The sequence below is a fragment of the Sabethes cyaneus genome, chromosome 1 (assembly GCF_943734655.1).
Source record: "Sabethes cyaneus chromosome 1, idSabCyanKW18_F2, whole genome shotgun sequence".
NCBI lineage: Eukaryota > Metazoa > Arthropoda > Insecta > Diptera > Culicidae > Sabethes > Sabethes cyaneus.
In genome coordinates this window covers 95,882,862-95,890,912 of record NC_071353.1, presented here as the reverse complement: position 1 = coordinate 95,890,912, position 8,051 = coordinate 95,882,862, and the positions used below count along the sequence as shown (strand labels likewise).

The following is an 8,051-nucleotide window of genomic DNA, read 5'->3' as shown; positions in this document are numbered from 1 at the left end:
TAATCGAACGATTAACGGACATCACTAAGCACGAGCATGTAGGAAATTTGGGAACTTGGGTTCTTGTACTAAATTTATAGGAATGTTCCAGAGCATTTAGTACATTAAAGTAAATTAAAAAGTTGTGTGACAAATCTCTGCAAAATTAAATGTACTGGAAAAAATGATATGCAAGCTGTGAAAAATAATTGACTGGACAGGTGAGATACCTGCATAACTTGAAATAACCAATGGGATGGCAAGGTTGTTGTGAGTCATATCGAGGGAAAATTGCGCCACATTACATCCATGAATAATCCTTGTTTTCATACAAGACTTAAGTTTCGACTATATTCTTAGAATTATCAGTATACTCTGTTGAGGGGAAGGGATGGTTGCTCTTTTCTACGAGCTCACTTTACGATCAGGACATCAACTTGGTCTAACTTCAATGTTCAAATTATAATATTGACTGAAGAGAATGAGTAGTTTTATACTTTCACAACATTGTTTGCTTTCAAGACATCAACTTGGTTTAGGTTCAATCGTAACGAATACATTTTTACCCCTTGGATAAGAAAGCCTTGTCGCTTTTGACGTAGGACTACGTCTTTCAGGCAGTTAGCTGGTATAGGGAGTCATTCCAAAAAATCGAAAAATGCGAGCGTCACGAAAAATGAAAGATTTTGAGCGCCAATAGCTTAGCGGTTTCCAGATCGATTTCAAATATTTTTGCGCCAATCGATCGGTAAATCTTCTACGCATCCATACCAATAATGAAACCTATTGATTGCAAATCCTCGCTTCGTGATTGGTTGGAAGATTCTTCACAATGGTCCAAGCCAATACCCGTTTGATATCTGTGCTTGGGAAGTAAACCAAAATAAGTGACAAAGTTTCCTCGTCTCAACAAGATTTCATAACTCCGCGATTAAACCTAAACAATTTTGACGCCCTTGGGAAGTTCGCCAGAAAAAGTGATAAAGCCCCCTCGTGCTAACAAATTTCTCTCGAACGCGATCAAACCTAGTTCAATTTGATGTCTCTGTTAGGGAAGTGTTCAGAAAAAATGACTAGAGTCGATTGTCCCAACAGAGTGCAAATTCTTTACGACAAGACGATTAAACCTAGGCGAATTTCCTATCTGTGTTGGAAAAGTGCTCTATAGCTGTAGTGTTCGGTTATAGTATGATTCTGTAAGGATATGAATATTTACCGATTCATTGGAAGTGTAATGAAAAGATGTGCTGTTGAACTTATACAATCTTACTACTTTGATAAATGTTACATACAACGAATGTAACTTGTATATATACTGCATATAGCATGTAAACTATATGTAACCACTCCTCTGATTTTTTCCAATGTCGAGTTAGTTAAATTCACAAGTGAATAAGCTTACCGACGCGGGCCTGGAACCTGGGAAACAAAATCATGTTTAGATGTCATTGGTTGATTCGTTAATTCCTGACAGTGATTGACGTTTTTGTTTATTTCAGTAGTGGTATTTCAAATTTCTATTGTATTTGCAATATCGTTTAATTTTTAGAAAAATTTCTAATCGATTGATTTGATATTTATGTTTCTATTCTCTGCTAATTTTTTGAGATAAAAACAGTCCAAACACCCACTGCGCGCATTCAACTCCGTGAGAGAGCATAATCCAGAACTTTTTCCCACCTGGTACGTAAAAGAAGAGTCAGGAATTGAAGCAAGCAGGAAAAAGCTTTTGAGATCAGCAAGAGCGATGACAGCGAATGAACAGTTCTCCTTGGTTTTGATACCAGGAGATTTTTTCCAGCTTAGTTTCGTTTGAGCCATTGCACGATTAACATATCAACTCCAAAAGCAGTTTTTGCTTGTGTGTACCAATAGTATTGTGCAGTTTAACAAACTTTTTATGCAAAGGCTAGAAAGGTTACATGTTAAGAAGTGGGGTGGAAACTAATGCTTTGAAGGGAGCAACTTTAAATTGCAAAGCAAGAAGTAAGTGTTTATATAAAGTGGATAGCCTACGGTCAGAGGAGCTGAACGCCCTGTAGGAGTGAGTTTCAAAGAAGGGGGCTGGTATATTGACCGTTACTCGAGTGGCCTTGTGGATGAATTTTTCATGCTAACGAGATTGAAATGAACGTTTAACTTGAGGCGCTGATTTTGGTTTCAATTTAGAGCAAACGGTAGTGAATATTTTTGTTTCTTTTCAAAATAAAAATAAGAAAGTTGAAATTCTATAGTGTTTAAAAGCTACGTTTAAAACACGGTATAACGTGGACCTTGAAAATTTAGTATCAAAACGTTAGCAAATAGAATTATTTCTGTATTCGAATAAATGTATTTGCTTCCTTTTCTGTGCATTCTAGGCAAAGCGGTGCCGTAATCAATTCATGATTAAAATCTGTGACTGTTGTGTGTAGAAAAGTATGCTGAATATATATATATATATATATATATATATATATATATATATATATATATATATATCTCACCTTCAGCTGTATGCTAAGGCATTGAGTGATCAAGTAGCTGCGATAGTGAAGAGCTGTATTAGTGCAGTCGAAAAAGTGTTTGTGCTTGGTCGCATAAGACCGTGGAACGTGACGGAAAAATAAAAGGACGACCCTGACTGTGGACTATCACATTTCAGGGCATCCGTTTTTCATAGCTCTCTTAGCTTCGCGCCAGCCACACTAACACAACTGTAAGATCCTAGGAATCAGGAGCTGAAACGTAGCCTGAAATATCGTAGGATAAGGCAAAATAAAATTACTATACACACGTAATGTATTATAGTGACTCTTTCTGCAAAGCTTTCTGCGGTGAGGCTGGGGCACGTTTGAGTTTGGTATATGTAGCTACTTTCAACTGCTATGCCAAAGGTAACACTTAATCATCATCTAGCAACGCTTATTTAGCCATCCCATTATTTTGTCATCATGTGTAGACGGATTGATGCAAATAACCTTCGGATGTCAAGTGTCCGTGGATTTAAACAGTAAGAAATACGGGACTAAAAATATTTCAGTTATTAAAAAACGTCGGATATGAGTTAGGTATATAAATAAAAGATCTTTTTTGGTTTCAACCCAATAGACAGTTTTAGTATGCTCGGTTAACTTAGAAAGCCTTTTACTGCTTTTAGGGTTAATGCTTCTGTGCGGCGAATTCGACGATTTGTCTTCAAAATGATATCGGAAACATACTTATGATCCCATTTACGAGACATACATACGGAATCATACGATTCCATAATTGAACTTCGCTTCACTGCCATAACACAGCCTTTTATCCTACCAATTTGAGCAAATATTTTTCGTGACTGTACGGTTGCTTAAATTCATAACGCTTATTATCCGGTTATTCTAGCGCAACAATTACTATTTAGAGGCTTAAATACCTTATAGACAACTCAAAGAAATTTAATGAGGCTTAAAGACAACTCAATTAGATCTAATAATACATCAGGGTATCAGAGAAACGAGGAAAATGGATCCCAACAATTAATTGGCAACAGTGTACAAAAATTGCCAGCCCTTGGAAAGCCAAATGTATCAGTTTTGCTAATTATACACAATTGTTTTAAATACTACGTTGCTGACGCGTTTTTATTGATTTTGTTCTATCCAGCGATATTTTTTGAGTATTTGTAAACTTGTCAAATATGAAATGCATTGATAGGATGATTGGTTTTGTGCTAAATAGGCTTTGTGGGGTCAAATATTCATTATGTGTCAACATATAACATATACATTTCTAAACTTAGTGAAACAATATTAGAGCCATAGTTCCCCGGACCTCTGATCCAGTTTGCTTTTTTACTTATACCTTTATCGTACCTATATTAAATGTTGAGATTGTGTCAGTAAATCTTCATTTCTAAAATCATTACAGATGAAATGTCATATGTATATCTATTTAACAAATTCGTTTGAATATTCTTAAGTTAAGATGTGTTTACTATCAGTACAGTAGTTTCATGATCTCAATGTTTTGAGACATGTCTCTATCAAAGTGAGTCTGCTTCATTATGTTGATTGTTTGCAGTTTTTTAAATTGAATCCAATTTGAGCTAATTTAATTCCCTATCGTTTACTGGATACAGCGCGTTTGATGGGGATGATTCAAATGTTCTTGTATTGGGCGTATAGCAAAATGTATCAAACCATTTAGTAACAAAGTATGCAGTTGGTTAGTTATGTTGACTTAATTGATCCTCACGATGGCGACCGTCAAAACAAACAGCCACTCTTCTTATCCGTGACGTAGCCTGGATTTTCTTTTGCGGGGCAAACTATTATACAGAAAACCATTTGATTAAAAAATTTGTTTAATAATTATATTATAGAATTTTCTTTCCATTTCAATTAATTAATAAATTAACTAATTTATTGAACAAAGTGTATTCATGTAACAACATTCTAATGTTTGTCAAAGTTAGTGTACAATATGATTTCTACTAATTTATTTTTTCGTTGAGAATAATGTTTTACGAGATTTTTTGAAGACTATATAGCTTCTGGCACCCACGCTTAGTAGACGGTTCCACAGATATATACTACGGTGACGAAAGCCTTTCGTATATATCTGTGGAACCGTCTACTGCCAACGTCAGCTACACAACTGGTTAGCAAAAGATTGTTTGTTCCATTCGATAAACAGAATGAGTAGACGTTTGAAAAATAAACTGGTGTAAAGGGTGTCCTACATCAAATTGCACCACGGAAGAAACGCTGCAGAAAATTACTAATAGGGTATTTTCTTTTGAAAATTTTAGTAGAAGTGGTTTAGAGTGTATTGTTTACACTCTATTTTTATCGCGGTCAGTTTTTCGAAACTTGGAAAAAGTGGCGTCATTCGAAAGCAACGTCGCGAATTTATTTTACGCAAGCCCCTGGAAAATCCTCAACTCTCTCATAATGAATGATGAGACTTACTTCAAGGCGGACTTCCGGCAGCTTCTGGGGCTACTGTACTTCACCGCCCAGCACAAGTTTGATGTTCCGGAAGAAGTAAGGATGTATAAACTTTCATAGCTTGCCAAGAAATACATGATTTGGCAAAGAAAAACATCATGTGGCAAACGGAGTGCGCCGTTCGTGACTACCGGTACTGTAAACGGGCAGATCTACCTCAAGGAATGTCTACAGAAGCATCTGCTTCCTCTGTCGAAGCAACATGAGGGCCCTACGATCTTCAGGCCGGATCTACCCTGTTTGTAGTGTTGTAGTGTTTTACTTTTCCGTGTTAATTGTTTCCGTATGTACACTCGTACCTATAGTTATGGATCAATGGTTGTAAACACATAAAATTCTCTTCTTTAGACTTACTCAAACTATGTTGCTTTTCTTAAACACTTTCCACTTACAAAACAACTATCCTTCTTACGCTTTCTTTAAAACTCACTTTCGAGAATTCTTTCCAACTATCAGCCTTTTATACTCTGTAAACTTCAACTATCTTTAACTATAAATTCTATACACTCCGACTATCTAAGATGACTTTCACTTTTCAACCAATCTTCTATCCGCTGTTTATTTTCTTCCATTTCTCATTGACACAACTTTGTTTGTTTTCGTCCCGTCAGCCAACGCGGTCAGCTTAAGTCCGTTGCGCGAGAGCCACACCAGTGTGGCCAGAACATAGCATGTAATCATTCGATTCTTCATGTATGCATCCTATATATAGTTACTATATAGATAGATCGGCGGATACAATAATCGGGAGCCAATTAAACGTCAAAGCGGAGCCAAACGTTTTTCAAAATTCGAATTGTGGGAGTAATGTTAATAAACACACTATAGTTTCATAGAACTAGTCATTTTCAACACCTGCTAGCGATTATTTTTCGTGAAAATTTGTACATTTTTCCATAACTTCAAATTTAATTTCAAAAATCAGGGATGCCAATTCGCCTGGTTTTCTATCCGCCGAACTATATATATAGTAACTATAATCCTATACGCAGCATAGATATGTAACATTTATCAAAGTAGTAACATTATATACGTCCAATTGTCGATGTATATCAGAGTTATTTCTGTGTGCATTTGGAAACAATTTAACAAAATCAAGAACACACACCTGGATTGGCATGAAATTTTCTGTGTGCATACTTAAATATATGTACACTACGATCATGATATAAACAGAAAAACGATTTTTCGAAAATTCCACGCACCAAGTTTTGGGTTGTTACTTACTGACCGAAAACGAACAATCTGGCAAAATTTGGTTCTAATCCGTGAAGGTCGATTACACGTTTGAACTTTTTCTCGGTCACTTGGCATGGAATGACCCATATATAGACTAGCTGACCCGACAAACTTCGTATTGTCACGAATTAAACTGTGCTGTACATAAATCGTGAATCTCGGATGACCTTTGTCATAACCTCGAGTTTTTTTCCTCACAGTAAAGTAGAAACGCCAGATAAAATAAGGCGGATAGAGTTTAAATATTCGCCATGATTGTATAACATTTCGCCGAATTCCATTTTGCGGAAAACCAATTCTTGGTAGACCATAAAGTGGAATATATTGTTTCGCGGAATACCATTTCGCGAAAAACCTTTTCGCGGAATGTACCATTTCACGGAAAACCTTTTCGCGGAAAGTACCATTTAGCGAGGGCGATCCTCCCCTTAATTGCTATCGCTCGTCGGACCCAACAGAAGGAAAGTAATAGAGGCCAATAGACCTAGGAAAACAAATAAACCTACACAGAGGGGATTTTTGCTTGATAAGTTCATTTGTATGGGAGCCCTCCTCCCTCTCTTAAAGTGGAGTGGGGTCTCAATTCACCATAGAACTAAATCCTGCCTCGTAAAACCCTCACATGCCTAATTTGGTTCCACTTGCGCACAAATTTGTGTGTCATATGTAGGGAGCTCCCCCTCTTAAAGGGCAGAGGGGTCTCAATTCACCATAGAAAAAAATGCTTTGTCCAAAAACCCTCACATGCCAAATTTGGTTCCATTTGCTTGATTAAATCTCGAGTTATGCAGAAATTTGTGTTTCATTTGTATGGGAGCCCTCCCTCTTAGGCGGGAAGGGGTCTCTGACCAACTTAAGAACCTTCCCCGGCCCCAAAAACCCCTGTATGCAATTTGCACGCCGATCGGTTCATTAGTTTCCGAGTCTATAAGGAACATACAGACAGATAGACAAAATTCATTTTCATATATATAGATTACCTAAAACCTAAATACCCAACGTTTGTGAACTGAATTGCAATGCGACACAGGAGCAATGATCGAGAGAACGATCGAACATGCATAGGGTACGGGAGGGTATTTGCAGCAGGTTTCTAGCCTATTTGACCTTTCTTTCGTCAATAAAATACTTTGCCGACATACAATTTTAATATGTTATAACTATTTTCTCAAGACTGTAAGTAATCTACTATTTTTTATTCATAGAACGTCAAAACCATCTGTTGTTCCACTAGAACTAGGCCTTAGGCTGAAAAAATAGATGCCATCGCTTAATGGGCATATGTAAAAATTGCGCGTTACGGGTATGGGTGGGGGTGTAATAAATAACTACAAATCATTACAAGGGGGTGGGGTACGTGAAAATGGCGTTTTTGGCGTTGCGTAATATTTGACCGACTCCATATAGCTTGAAACCATCTTGGGAGATGATGAAAAAAAGATTCACAATTTTCTAAGACAAAAATAGGGGACAGACGTACAACGAAGGCATCCTGAAACTGGTTAACAGAGTGAATCAAAGGTGTCAACGAGTTGTTATCGAAGCGGTTTGCATCCTTGATACACTCAAATCTCGTTTTACGTCCATTATAAGGAAGACGTAAAAAAGTCGGTCGTAAAAAAGAAAACGTTAATTCAAAATTTGGACGTAAAGAGACAGAACGTTTTTTCAAATTTCGGACGTGAAACCAGAGAACGTTAAGTCAAATTACGGACGTAAAAAAGAGGACGTTAATTCAAATTTTGGATGTAAAACGAGAGGACGTTATTTCAAATTTTGGATGTAAAAACTACAAGGTATACAGCTCTAAGGGTTGTACGAAAGGGTGACGTAGGACTATATCAGATCCTTAGATCAAAGACT

General features: G+C 36.9%; 1 protein-coding gene across 1 annotated transcript in view; it reads left to right on the top strand.

The window, feature by feature from the left end:
* Positions 1-1,821: 1,821 nt before the first annotated feature.
* The window catches only part of LOC128745328 (acetylcholinesterase), a 69,316-nt gene continuing 63,086 nt past the window's right edge, over positions 1,822-8,051 (top strand). Inside the window, exon 1 of the mRNA XM_053842372.1 lies at positions 1,822-1,965. The gene's annotated coding sequence lies outside the window, so the exon portion shown is untranslated. The remainder of the gene's footprint in view (positions 1,966-8,051) is intronic.